Raw genomic sequence first — 15,352 nt, forward strand, 5'->3', positions numbered from 1 at the left:
CAAACGTGGTGACAAATCTTACTGCTGCCACATCGCAGGGAGATGTTATGTAAGCTGAAAAGATGGCAGCCTTCTTCCCCTCACCACATGCACACTGTGGGAACAAGAGCTGATACACGAGCACATGTTTGCATAAAAAGATGCATCAGATGTAGAGCTGGGAATGGACCCTACCAATATGTTGCTAGCTCCCCCACACATTCATTGAATACATGGGCCCTGGAAAAATGTCTGAGAAAAGGCAATTGCCATTATTAGAAGGGAGAGGCACAGAATCTGTGACAATGCTCATCCTACTAACCAACCAGAATACTGGAACTACAACCTAGGAGTCTACAAAATTTTACTTACTGTTCAGAAATCATGTAGATATGAGGACTTAAAAAAGAATCTGTGATCATGTTTGAAAAGAATGCACTCATTTATGAAAATATACACTTGGAAATGTCTTCCTTTTAAATCATTTTCATGCTTTAGTCAATGAGGGGTGTGCACTCTTGATAATATGCATAGAAATGTATGTTTTCCCTTTTAAAAAGAACACAGAGGAAGAGAGAAAAGTAAATGTGAAAACAAAATTTGAATTGATTTTTTGAGAATTTTAACAAGTTTGAAATTACTGATTTCAATGGAAAAGAATCCAATCCAATTGGGATCCAATGGAAAAGAAAGAATCTCACCTGCCTGCCCCCAAGTCAGTGAGTTTGCTGAATACACACACACACACCCCTGAACCATTTCATATCCCTCAACACTTCTGGGGCCTGTGGTGCTTTATCTGTGTCCACCCATTTTGCTTACACAGGTATTAGTGTCCCATTTTCTCTGATTAAAATGAATGGGAAAGTGCAACTACAGAAAGCCTTAGCTAATTGGAATCTTTTCTATTCCCAGCAAGCTCTCAAAAGAAGAAAAGAAAAATAGATTTTGCCTGTATCATAAATGTGTGTGTTTGTGTGTGTGTATGTGTATCACATCAAGAGCTCTAGAGGGAACATTTTTTCCTGCTTTTGTATATTTTTCTTTTTTCTGCAAAGCACTGTTAGACCCCAGGAGTAAATTTTACATGAGAGGTTTACTGCAGCTCCAGTTTTGCTCTGTCTTAAAATAGGAACAAACATTCTCATGATGCAAAGTTCCTGCATAGCTTTTCTATTTATAATGATACGGAATGGTGCACCACTTTGAGTACTCAATCTATTATACAGTAGAACTCAATCCATTCTATACTATTGGTCCCATATTTGTCCTAGTTGTGTGCACATTGTTTGGTTTCTGTTTTATGTTTTCTCCTCCAGGGCTTTCTCACAGCCCTACAAGGATTGCCTAATTGGTCTTTAAAAGCTAACATTGTGGGATCCAAAGTATCTCATTTGTGCCTGCGTTCAGCTATGCTCACAGAATGCAATAACAGTAAAAACGTTTTTATTGTTTAAATGGAGCTGTTTTGAAATCAATCATATCTATATTTCTGGATAGGACTTCAGAGAGTTAACTAATAAGGCTTTGTTTGCTATTTCAGTCTCCAACTTTGAATCAGATTTTCCCTAAGAGTTTATTCACATTTTCAGATAATATAGATGTTGAAAAGTACAGAATAAAGATATACTACATCATCATCATCCAGATTTTTTAAAGTATAAATTTCTTTCTGCATTTGCATTAGTTTTGTCTCCTCTTTTGCGACTATCTGCATTTATTCTCTTATATGGCACAAAGCTGATTGCAGTTTGTTGATCAGTGAACATTTAAATGCTCCAGTTCAGTACTGGACTTCCTCAACTTACAAATACTGGTACCACCACATATTTAGTGCGTAAACATGAGCTAATAGTAAAGCACATGTGTGTGGACCCTTCAGGCAGTCACCTCCCAGATGTATTTGAATATCACCTGTTCTTCATAACTGCTGCTTCCCCAGCAAGGTGATTATAAGATCACCTTTATAGTGACCCTTTAGTCCAATCAGAATTGGGAACATTCCCATGCAAAATGATGTGACTCCAGAAACTCATCAGCAATGAAGTGCTAGTTTTGTTTTATTGAAATGATAAAGCAAAGCTTTCCTCAGTCTGGGTCTCTGCAGATCGTTTTGTTGACAACATCCTTTTCTTTGTTACTATGACCAATGGTAAATGTTGAGAGCAGTTGTGGTCTAAAACATTAGAACTGTTACTTTAAATCTTATTAAAATTCATCTGTTCATCCCCTGCACATTACTTCAAGCTCACAGGCTACCTAACAGGTTTTTAAAAATCTTTTATAAGATGATCAATAGTTTTAGTGTAAACACCCAACATGTGCAGAATGATTCAATGGCCCCTAAACAGTTTCTAGGAGAGGGAAGGGTGGGGGGGGAGATAGAGAGAGAGATTCTTCTGCTCCAAGGTGAGAAAAGTTTTGGCTCATTTTCATGCACACACCCCATCCCAGCAGCCAGCAAAGAAAGAACTGTGATGGTTGCTTCTCTGAGGTCATAAGACTGGCCTCGAAGAAGGAATGAAGAGGTGGGTAGGGAGGGGAGAAGCCTAGACACACAAGGATATGATGTATCTTGACTGTGGACTAGCCTCCTTCCCTTCCTGAGTCTAGCATCTCAACAAGGAGGCCAGTGTCAGCTGCCTAGCTCACTTATGGGGTGGAAGAGTGCAAAAGTGAAGATCACCAACAGGCTAATTTCACCCTGCATAACATTCCCATAATCCACTGAGTTTGGAGGCTTTCTGGTATCCCCATTGGATTGCATCCTAGCTTACTTTTAATTTTTGCTCTTTAGCAGCTTATCCTTCACTTTAGAAATGGAGGTCCATTCTCCAATGAGTCACTTTCAGCTTCTGAATAAGTTGTCAGGGTTTCAGTTTATTTCTAGGCAATTGTTTTGCTTCCTTTCTACAAATAACATCCATGAATTCTCTCTCCTAGCAATCCTAACCTTATCATGTTAAAATAAAACAATCTAGGGACCATCCAGACAATGGGAATACTGTTGAAGTTTCATTTCCTTTGCAGTGTACTGTGAAAGACCTGATCTGCGCCAGCTGTGAAGCTTCCAAAGGTTTCATCTATGATGAGTGCTGGGCTAAGATTAAACTAGGCAAAATTCCTGAAGTGATAGTGAATAGGGTTGATACAAATTATACTGTCCTGCTGCTTTGAAAGTGCACATTACTAGAATCATTAACCATAATCATCCTCAATTACAAGCACTGTGAGCACGAATACAACAGACCAATAAATGCAGCCATTGTCTGCCTGCAATGCCCATAATTCACAAAGACACAGTCACCTATTCAGATTTTAGAATTCTAATTGCAATGTATTATGAATCTGTTTATTTTTTCAGTTCTGAAATGGGTGCATTGCTTACTTCTGCCAGTTGGCAGTAGAAATATAAAAAATGTGAGGTTCTAAATAACCTTGAGAATAAGGGCTATCCTTTTACATGGGGTAATCACATGCACTTTCTATGCATCTGATTAGCTTCAAAATCTACTGAAAACAGCTTAAACTCCAAATGCCATTTTCAAAATCTCCAGCTGGCATTTCACCTACAATTTCTTCATTCTTAGTTTAAATCTGGAAGGGATTTATGATGCAGTCCTGTGCTTCCTGGATGAGTATTCAAGTGACTATAGGATGCATAGGATGTCCACTTCTGAAGGAAAGGGAGCGGTGACCTCCCTTTGAGGAGAACCTTAAAACTCCCCTCCCACCTGTGGATATCACACAAATATCCACAGCTGGTTCATTTTCATTTCCATGCAGAAAAAGGAATGGAGATATTCTAGGTGCTCCAGCAGATAATCCAGCAGATATTCTAGGGATGACTTTCACGCCATCTGATTTCACTGTAGAAATATCTTCTTAGTACCCTTTAAAGAAATGGTGAGGCCATCTCATGTAATGGTGGAAAACTGTGCTTATGCCATTAGGCAAGGAAAAACAAGTGGTACATTGGTTCCTACACAGTTGGATTTGAAGAGCTTAGGAAAATATGTCTGGGTGTTGAAAGCCTCCTGGCCAGTTTAGATACGGATCTTTCAAACTCCAATCAGAAGGTGGCAGAACAGCTCATCAGTTGAAGAAGGCCAAAACAAAACCTGTCTCAACATTGGCTCCATCTGTCTCCATCCAACTTCCCAAGGTGGTCCTTTTCAAAATTAATTGAAACCTTTAATCTTCCCTCTCTATGGTGCTACACTACTGAATACCTTCAAGACACAATCTTTAATTTGTTCTCTAATACTTCAGTAATTGAGTCTCTACAGATCATTATGGCAGACTGTGAAAAGAGACTCAGTGTGGTATAGTGGTTAGAAGCATGGGACTGGGACTCAGGCAACCTAGGTTCTAGTCTCTGCTTGGCCCAACTTGGTGACTTTGGGCCAGTCACAGACTTTCAGTTCAACCTAACTCACTGTGTTCCTTTTATGGGAATAAGATTGAAAGCAGCAGGAGGAGAATGATGTAAGGATGATGTAACAAATGATGTATTTGTTATCAGAAAAATGTGGGATAAAAATCTAATACATAAAATGAATTTGGTTACAAAAACATAGAAGCTATTATGGGTTTTTTAATGCTATCTTCCTCCCACCTCTGTGACACACAAAGTGTTCCAGATCATTGAGACTTATGTGACATTGTATCAAATTCATAACTGTGTATCAAATTCATATTGATCAAAAGCCAGATCAATAGAAAAGATTACTATTGTAAGTGGTGCCAAGGACGGGCATTGGTGTGGGTCATTCCTGAGGTTGTCTTCTGATAGCTATTAGTAACTTGTTGCAATTTTGTGTTGGTTCCCAAAGGAAGAAAGCTGAAGAGGAACTTTCTGAATAAAAACTACTATTCGTTACTGCTGTGCTGGAAAGCAAAGAGCTTCTCTGATTTCTTTATTTAGCAGGTTAAAATTAATCACTTGTGTTGATGCCTATAAGCAATTAACTTTATTTAGGGTATTGTTTAAACATGTTAATACAATGTGTGGGTTGTTTCCTTTTATTCTGTAACTAAGAGTGCACATTCTTTGCCGTCTCTGCGAGCAGAAAAAAAGTTCTCTCTAGAAACCCTCAATATTATTGACTGGAATTACTACTATATGTTTGCAAGTTCTAGATGCAATCAGAGTTTCTCATTACCAGAAAACTAAGCCATATCCAATACTGAAATGGAATAACAGGGTTTGGTGTGCACTATAACATTTCTAGAATCTCTGAATAAGTTACACATTTCAAAGGATGTTATATTCATATAATATGCTTAAGTGTTAACATTAGAATTGCAAGTTATTTAATTCTAACATTAAGATAATATCCTAATGTCATATCCAAGCATCTTATGTCTATGTAAATTTCTGCATGGCTTCAGAGAGGCTTAGAAAGAGAGAAGCACAATGGTAAGAATGTTGCCATTTGTTTTGAACCAACCAAAAGGTCACTTATGCCTCCACCACTGATTTTGCACATGTGGTGGGTCCCATTGTTTCCTCTCCAGAAGTGAAATCCACTGCTTGTGCAACAGCAATTTAGTACTTCCTAGAGCTCATTCCTCAACTGGGGCAGATTAGTTCAGCACCCTTATGAAAATTTCAATGACATTCTTTATTCCAGAAAGGAGGATTTCTACTTGTTCTCAGTTGCCCTAGAATTGTTAATTCATTTTCCCCCCCTCACTCACCCTCCCACACACATATGTGTTGGATTCTACTTGTAGACTATAATTAGCATGGTGCAAGGAAATATGATGCATAAGTGTCCCATTCGATTCCACCCAATTCTGCTTGAAAGAAATTAATAACAACAGTATTTGTGTAGCTAGGAATTGGCCAACTTAGAGAAAGGGCAGAGGTAGATGCAGAGGCAGATCAACAATTGTTTAATTGCACTGAGGATCACTATCCAGTTTCCACTACCTGAGTGCTCAAGTGAATTAATGAACCTACATGCTTCTTTTAAATAGTGAGATCCAGACTTCATCATACTTAGGCTAAACCCATTGAAATCAATGCACGTTTAATAAGTCTTAATGCCTGTGTGACTAACTGTTGATTGAATCTTATTGTTGGAATCAAAATACAATGATTTAGAAGTACATTCAACAATAATGGAATACTTGGGAATTATTTTAATGACTCAAGTCCAGTGACAGTGTGGTGTGGTGGTTAAGGTCATGGGACTGAGACTCAAGTGATCTGCGTTCTAGTACTCACTCAGCCATGGGACTCACTGGGTGACTTTGGGCCAGACACAACTTAGTTCACAGGGATGTTGTGAAGATAAGATTAAAAGGAGGAAAAGATTTTGTAAACTGCCTTAAATTCCCAGGAAGGAAAAAGAGCTTTAATAATAATAATAACAACAACAACAATAGCAAGATGGCCCATTTGGAATTTAATAAGGGTCTCTTATCATAAATGTACTACCTAGATTCCATTTTAACTTTCTAAAAGCAGTAATTTCATAGTGATTATTTAATGTTTTGATAAATCCTTCAATTTTCACAAAATCAACATCTGCGTTTCCTGGAACCAAAGATTTTGTTCTCTGCATTCTATAAACATTACCTCACCATGGATTTCACTGTACATACTGATCACAATGCTTATTGCTTGGTTAGAAGTAGGATTAATTTGGCACCAAAGAAAGGTCAGCTGGCTACATTAACTGCTTTTTTTAAAGCACTCTTTGTTCTTGATCAGGATTTTTTAAACTGTTACCTTACCACTCCCTCAGCTTTAGAAAAATATATATTATATTTCCATCCTCTTCTTTTCACAAGAATTATGTGAAACATTTAGAAACAAAGTGACAATTCTGACAGTTGATAAAGAAGCACATTAAATATAAATTTGGCTGGATTTACATCAACATTTCCCAGACTTGTTTTTAGCCCATTTTGTAACATTCTTATCTTCTCATAGGAGGCAATGACTCAGATTGCATCAAAATGAAACTTGTACTATTATGGCCTCCGAAGTCAGCTGGATTCAGGACTGAGTCTAAAGATGCTCTCTAGCTGAAGTGGCAGGTTTCATCCCTAGCAGTTTTGGCATCAGCTGTGGCTCCATCTATGATGGTTGAAGAATATTACTTCAACACTTTAAAGAATGAATGGTCTCAGTAGTTTTCAAGGGAAATGTGCTTGAGCAGTCAGCCATATGCTTATCCACTTTTCACTGGCTTGTGTTTGGGTTTAAGGCTGTTGCCATATGATGATGGCTCACACTCTGAAAAGTGAACAGAGCAATCGACGGGTGCATGTGAGGTCAATTTACAGGGGGTGTTGGCGTGTGAGGCAAGCTGAGCAGGAGGACACTTCCACAAGCACTGGAAATTATGGCCTGCTCTTAAAATGAAGCCTTTCTTCATCTATGGGACATAAGGGTGCAAATTCAGAGAGACATATAATAGAAATGGGACTGAGTGAATGATCAAATGCTTTCAAACTGAAAGAAGACATGAACTGTTTTTTAATCCACTTCCACATTTTTTCAGGGTTACAGAATCACACTGGAACCATGTAATTAATAAAATCAGGGCTAAATTAAAACTGCAATAAAGCTACCCAAGAAATACTAATGGGTGAACCATTATTTTGAGTTAATTTATGACCAGAAGTTACCTTGCTTACACTGTTCAAGTTTCAGTGCAAATGTTCATGTAATCCTTGGTCCTTATGTGCATATGCTGGACTCCTCAGCTTGCAATGCCAGTTGCAAGGGATAATGGAATGTGTTTGAAAAAATGCATACAGAGACAAATATGCAGGGAAAATGGATTTGAGCCGCCCCAAGGCTTCGGCGAATGGGGCGGCATAGGAGTCTCCTAAATAAACAAATAAATAAATAAATAAATGTTTACTTTTTAAAACATGCACATAACTACAATGTAATCCATAGAAAAAGACTGCATACTTTTGAGTGTACATCAAATATTCATCCAAATATTCAACAGTTTCACACGTATGTTGGACTGAGCTTTGAGGTGGAACTCAGAGAATCTCAAGAAGCTTGCATTTTGCTGATTTTCACATCTCTGTTATGAGAAGTATGCACTATTAGAACAACATGTTTAAAGTTTGAATCTGGGAATTGTTCAAATTGTTCTTGGAATTGTTCACTGAAGTAAGAGTCCTAAAGTAAAAATAATTTCATTTTTGATGAGCCGCTTTTTGAGGCTGGTGGACACATTTGGAATTTAGAGCAAGTTTTGGATGCTTGTACAACACAGTTACCATGGTAGGTGTTTCCCGTCACAAAATGCCTATTTCCTAGAAACAAAGTGATCAGGCTGAAAGAAAAATATCTTGCCCAAGAACCTAAGTAAATAGAAGAGTTTGGTATGAGGTCCAAAGTTTTCTACTCCAGCATCCATTCAATTGTACTTCATTAATAAATGGCATACAAGGCAGATGCAGAATCTGAGCCCCAAATGCTAGATTATATAATCATCCACTCAAGCATAATAAAATATCACATTCACAGAAGGCAAAGTGCTAATGCTCAGCATGAAACAAATACTTGGGAAACACACAACACACCTATACATGCACCAGGCAAAACCTGCAGCAAAGAAACTCCACCTCATCCCCAACACCTACACACAATGAAGCAAATATGTGCCATACCAAGACAAACTAGCTAAATCACAGGACACCACACACTAGAAAGAGGCAGTTTTCTGCCCACTGTTTGTTATCCACCCAGTTTAGGGAAAACAGCCCCTCACTCTCCATGTTTCCTTCTAGCCCCTCTGTTATGCCTGAAGCCCCGACATGCCTGTCATGCCTGAAGCCCCGACAGAGGCAGCACCTCAAGAGGAGGTCTTGTGCTTGGGACCCTGTACCCAAATGCCAACCCCACAACCTAGCTTGGGGGTGGCTGAGCAGATAGCTGTACCTCACCCTGACTCCCCACCCATTGAGCAACTCCCGAGCCCACATCAAAGCAAGAGAGCCCCTGGGAAAAGGCACTACGAGTTCTGCTCAGAAAGCGTTAGAGCAGACTGTCCCTCCCCCCACTGATGCTGAACTTCCTGAGCACGACACAGGAGATGCAGGGGGCATGGTAGACTTTTCCCTAGCAACCAATCGCAGAACTCTGAGGAGGTGGGAACAAAGGCAAGCCTTGTTACGCCAGAGGGAAGAAAGGTGAGGCCAGGAGAGCTAGTCCCACGTGGGGAGAGACGCCACTAAAGGATTAGCATCTGCATTGCAAAAACCTCAACAGTAGAGCTTATCTATAGAGTTGTAAATCTTGTAGACATGTAGCAATAAAGGACGTTAGTTTTATTGCTCATGAATGTGTGGGTTATTTACATGTTGAGTTGTACCTCAACACCCTGCTTCAAAAGAAAGCAATGGATTGCAGCCACTCACCATTTTTTTTTAAAAATTCCAAGAATCATCTGAGGTTTATGTAGACATCAGATGGATTCTGAGAAATAAACATGATACTAGGGGCCAGCATTTTAATTAACACCATGACAATCATTTTTGTATGTATTTATCTGAATATCTGTGAATAGCATCTTAAGGGAATCCTGCCAAAAGTTATGGGTTAAAGTTGAATTTGTCTACTTTTATCATCAGGTCTCACAAATGCTGAAGCAGCTAAAAAGTGCAAAACATGGAAGAGGAAGAGGAAATGTATGTGGAACTTACTGGTGTCTCCATTTGAGACTGGCAGAAATGACTGCTCGTGGAACAAGATACTCAAAGTCTTGTTCAAGAAGGCAGAACCCCTTGTCCATTGCTGCTGTGGGATAATAGCATCATATGTAAACATCTCTTGATTAAAGCTGTAATCAGTTATGTTTAGATAGGTTATATTATATATCTTCAACAAAAGAGATACATTTTGGAATATTGCCATCTGCAACAGATTCGGATAGTTCAAATTTCTAAGAATCTCACCAGCAGGTTCAGCAGCAAATAAGATTTTGCCATGTGGATTCCACCAATTCTGGACTTTTTAAAATGTAATTTTATATAAATTTATTTGTAGAAAAACACATCAAATAAACCAAATATGCATTGACCCATAGGCTAAAACAGGGGCTCCCAACCTGGAGTGCTTGCACACCGCAGCAGTGCAAGATGCGTATCATGAGGAACGTTGTGTCGCAATTCACCAAAATTGGCATCATTTCCAGCAAAAATTATGCCAATAATAAATTATTATTATTTTGTTTGTATTCGGATTCAGCTCTAATTTGTCAAGCAAAACAAAATCTAGGAATTGCCTGAATCCACAGGCAGTCTTGCCAATAGCAATCAGCCAGAAAGTTCCACGTTTTGAAGAAGAGGAACAAAGAAGTTTTTATATTCACAATTGGGATTGATTTTACTGTTTACATTTTTTCCACAATTACTCAATTTATATTTGAATTTTATGCACTGGGATAAAAGCTTGGGGTGTTTTTAGCTCAACTTGTTCACCCACAATACTGTTTGCCATTCAATTTGTGGTCCAAAAATTAGAAATTTGACTTCTTCACCTTCAAATGTGATATTACCTTTGTAAGGGTTGTGAACATAAATCAAAACATTTATAGGGATGCAGAGTGTAGAAAAGGTTGGAAACAACTGAATGGAACCACGTGTGTGTGTGAAGGGTAGATTTACATGTTTTCAAGCGTTTACAGCTCTGAATTTGTGCAAATGTGTACAGATGGCTTTTGACAAAATCCAGTCCCACCAATGAATGTCAATGGAACAAAAGTTAACTGACAATCTGCAAAACGAAGAAGAGATTTTGGAGTGACCAAAATCACCTCAGCCATGAACTCATGTGCTGTCCTTGGACAAACCACTATATTTCAGCATCAGTGTGTGATATGAGGACAAGAATACTAGCCAATCTTATATGAAATTAAAATATGAGAAGCAGTTTAAAGCATTTAGGAAAATTTTGAGTGCTGCTGTAGTTAAATTATCCTCACTAAAACCAATATTAATACCAAATATCATCATCATCATGAATTCCAAATACTGTAGCAATTGACTTCTGTATGCATCTTCTGGTCTACCTCATGTCAAAAAAAGCATGAAATACCAAACAATACACAAAATGAGAATATTTTCGTTTCTCACTTTAGTTTTAAAATGTAGAACAAAAATTTGAACTGATTATACACCAAAAGTCCATTGTCTCTGTCTCGGCACTGGGGCTAAGGTGAATGATCCATTTTTTATTCAAACTGGGCTCATAACCCTTATAACTGAAAAAATGGAATCCCAAAAACTTATTAAAAATCCTATGCAGCTTAACAGTGCATTTTAACCTTTCTGTGGAATTTCATCATCTACCACAATGAGGTTGCCCTGGAGGGCAGAACAGTCATATTTATAAGTCAAGTAATAATTGAAAGGATAACCTGTTGGATTTTACTACAAAAATATAGTGCTTGGTTTAACTCTAGTCCAATACACAGAATAAGAATCTGATAGTAGATTCCATAGTGTATTTTGAATGGCAAACATTATTTCCTGTTCATGTTGTTTCCTGTTCAAATGAGAACGAATGATATATTCAATGAATGTAAAGTGTTGAAGAATTTACCGAGTGAGCTGATTGTATACCTTCAGGGAAGAAAGGGGCATGTGGTGCAGCACAGCTTTTCCTTATTTAAGCCTGGTTCTTCAATTGGAAAGACAGAGCATTACAGTTGATGGGTTCTTCTAAGAAAAGATGTTTTTAAGAAGGTTAAACAATGGATGTTTATGTGAAGGAACAATCTCCTAGAAAAATTAAGCTATCCAACAGAATCCCTGCCTTTCTGGAAGGTCCCATTCTAAGAATCCATCCAGTTTCCAGACTCATTCATCACGAACTCCAACAGCAAGCATATAAACAAGTTGACTTGACAGTTGAGAGTTTCCCTATTACCAGATTAAAGAGAGTAACTAGAAATTAGTGCTCTGCATGCAGTAGGTTGTATCAGAGGAGAGCTGATCTGTTGTCATTATGTTTTTAAGAAAAATGATTCAGATCTGGGAAATTTAGACCCAAATTCCAGCTTTACCTTGTAATTGCTATGCAGCCTTCTTTAAACAAGCATCTTTGCCACTGAGTCAATGAAAAATATAGTGACCTATAGCACAGGGTTGCTGTCAAAGTGAATACATGAAAGCTCTATGTAAATGAAAAGGACAAAGTAAGCAATCAGTAGCGAATATACACACAGAGAGAGAGAGAGAGAGAGAGAATGAAAGAGAGAGGGGGGGAAAGTAACCTATTTGAAAGAAATGCTATTCCCATGATAAGCTGGCTGGCTGCCAGTGAATGGTTCCACCTTCTAATGATACACCTTCAGTCAATGAACCATAACATTTTTCAGTAACATAATGAGGTAGAAAATACTGTTACACATGCTTTTCCACACCTCAGTTGTGGGTTCCCCCCTGCCCTGTAATAACTATAGTGTGTCTTTGTAAGATTCATGATAAATCAATAACTATGAGGAAAAGATGTAATTTTCATGACCCTCTAGTTAGCTTTATGGATCCAACTCTAAATTCCATTTCATAGAAGTTTTAAAATTCATTTTACTTTCTCCTCTTCATTCTACCTGGGCCAGGTTCTTCCACTGTATTCAATGTACTATGACTCTATGATTGCCTGAAAGATTATCTTTACAGTACTATAGTGTAAAAGTATATTGAGGTTCAGAATGTAAGATATTGGGGAACTGTGATATTCTCTTCGAATATGAAAATCTGAGGGAAGTAGAATGCAACAGTTAATTATTGAAACTGTTTGTTTTAAGTTTGCTTAACTATTCAATTATTTAGGTTTGGGGAACCAGACCATTCTTGGAGTTTATCTTACTTCTGGGAAACATTTTTCTTTTTTTCTTTTTTGGCCAAATATCAGATTCATTTTGGAACTGCCCCACTTGCTCTTTCTGTTATTCACACACCTTTGAACAATAAAACACATTCACCCATCTATGCATCTATCCAGCTAGTCATTCATTCACGTTACCATTTGTGTATGCAATACCTGCATATTTGTTCACATACAATGTGTACACACACACACAGAATGCACATACACAAACATACGTTCACACACACTCACACAGAAATGGGAAGATAATTCCAAATTTAGAAGCTACCACTGAGAAGGACTTTTTCCTTGCCGGTATCTTCTAAGGGTCCCTTGGGGGTGGCTCTTGCAGGAAGGCCCAGATGGTGATCATAGTATGTGAGAAGATCACAACTGGAGGAGTTCCATCAGGTATTACAGTCCAAAGCCATATGAGCCTTATAAGTTAAAACCATCACCATGAATTTATCTTTAAAGTATATCAGCAGCTAGCACAGGTGGATCAGAATTGGTGTTATGTACTCAGACATTCTGATTGCACTGATGAATCTAGCTTTTGCATGGGTTAGCTTTTGCAAAGTTTTTGCATTTCTCAACAGTTTTCAAGGCCAGTATCATGTAAAGTGGATTACAGTAATCTAACACAGCAAGTATCATAGCATAGATCACTAAAACAAGCTTTGTTCAGATAAGGTCATAGCTGGGTCACCAGCTGAAGCTGGTAGAAGGAATTCTGTGCCACATGATTCTCAAGTAAGAGAGATGGCTCAAGGAGGGTTACCAGAATATAAGCCTGGTGTTATTAAAATTTTATTACTCTTTACTCCTACTACTATTTTAAACAACTCATTGCCCTGTGGTTTTCTGTACCATCTCCTAAGCTAGTGCCTCAACTGTTTGAAGAAGATATTTGATTACACCATTACAAGAATATGTAAGAATTTAGTAGTAAGGGTTTTTAAACAATCCTCCATTGAAATTTTATGTTTCTCAAGTTATAGTAAAGACATAAAGAAAAGGGAAATGTAGGCGAGGACGCTAGGAAGCAGGGCTGTTCCATCAGTTCTGCAAAAAACTAACTTATCCTAACCGCTTCTCTCTGGGAAAGGTTTCCATTCAACCTGGCTATTATAAGATCTACTTTTTCACTTTGCCAAGTTTATACACCCCACCCCACATCCTCTTTTCCTATTCTATTCACATTTTAGATTCTAAGCTTCTGGAAAGGGAAGGGGTTTTCTGTTGTTGTTGTTATCTTCTTTATGCTTTGGGGCCTTTTTGGTGGAACAGATTGCTGTGTTTAACAGATTGTTCTATTTTGTTGCATTTATTTAATTTATATGGATTTGTATATATTTAAAATCATATTTTGCCTCAAGAGCTAATAGCAGCACACCTACTAATAAATATTAGAAATGAACAGATAAATAGAAATAAAGCTTTAGATTAAAATATTTAGGATAAAACAGTAAATGAACAATGTTTCACTTTCCATTTCTAGAATCTAACTTCTAGCCACATCACATTTCCTTTGCCTTCAGGAAGAATGGTCTATCAACTGGCACTTACCTATCCCTGGGCTAGAGAAAGCATGCATAAACTAGTTGAACTCCTCTTCAAAGAGCCACACTGATGCCAATGGTGCCTTTCAGGACATTGTAGCCACTGAAGAGTTGTCAGATGCATTGTTACTGTTTCCCAGTAATCCCAGATGCTCTGTAAATATGAATTATCTATCTTGTATTATGAGGTAAAGTCAACATGAACCAATTTTTCATGTTGCTACAACTTTAGAATATTGAAAAAGTACAAATGGGAGCTTTAACAGAATACTTTTTGATTGATGCCTTCCACTATTACCACTCAAAAACCACTGACAAGCTCTACGACTTCTTTAAATTTTCAAAAATCTATCCTTACAGAACTCATTACCCAATCCGCAGGTCCCATTTTCTATTATCTATCCCCATCTGTTATTCTCTGGCCCTTTTTTCTCTCTGCTATCTCCCCTTTCCTCAGAAAGTCAGTTCAGAATGTCATTGCTGTTAGAGAGTAGAGCCCCCCCCCCCCCACACACACACAATTTGGATTGGGACTGGCAATTATGATCAACAAAACTACAGACCATTGTAACTGGCCTGAGACTTTAGTCTTCCTATCTTGAGAGTTTAATCCTCCATTGAGCCATCAAGTTTTCCTACCTGGTGGGTAGGGCTGCAGAGATTTATTTTTGCTGGCAGTGGTGCCAGTGGCAGTAAGAAAAACATATATGTGTAAACTGAGCAGTAATATGGACTCCTTTTCTAGTAAGCTATGGCCTTATTTTCTAAGATACCCAGTACATATTTTGGATGCAGTCTGTTTAGAATTCTGTGATATATGTGGTCATTGCTTCAGGGTTTTTTTTTTTTTTTTTTTTTTGGTTGTTGACATTGTTCACCATAATGTTTTTAACCTTCTGCTATGTGAGCAGTGATATCTGTTTTTGAAACTTCCCCAATTTGGATCATTGAATGT

Source organism: Varanus komodoensis, unplaced genomic scaffold (genome assembly GCF_004798865.1).
Source record: "Varanus komodoensis strain SLA01 unplaced genomic scaffold, ASM479886v1 scaffold14_1, whole genome shotgun sequence".
Lineage (NCBI taxonomy): Eukaryota > Metazoa > Chordata > Lepidosauria > Squamata > Varanidae > Varanus > Varanus komodoensis.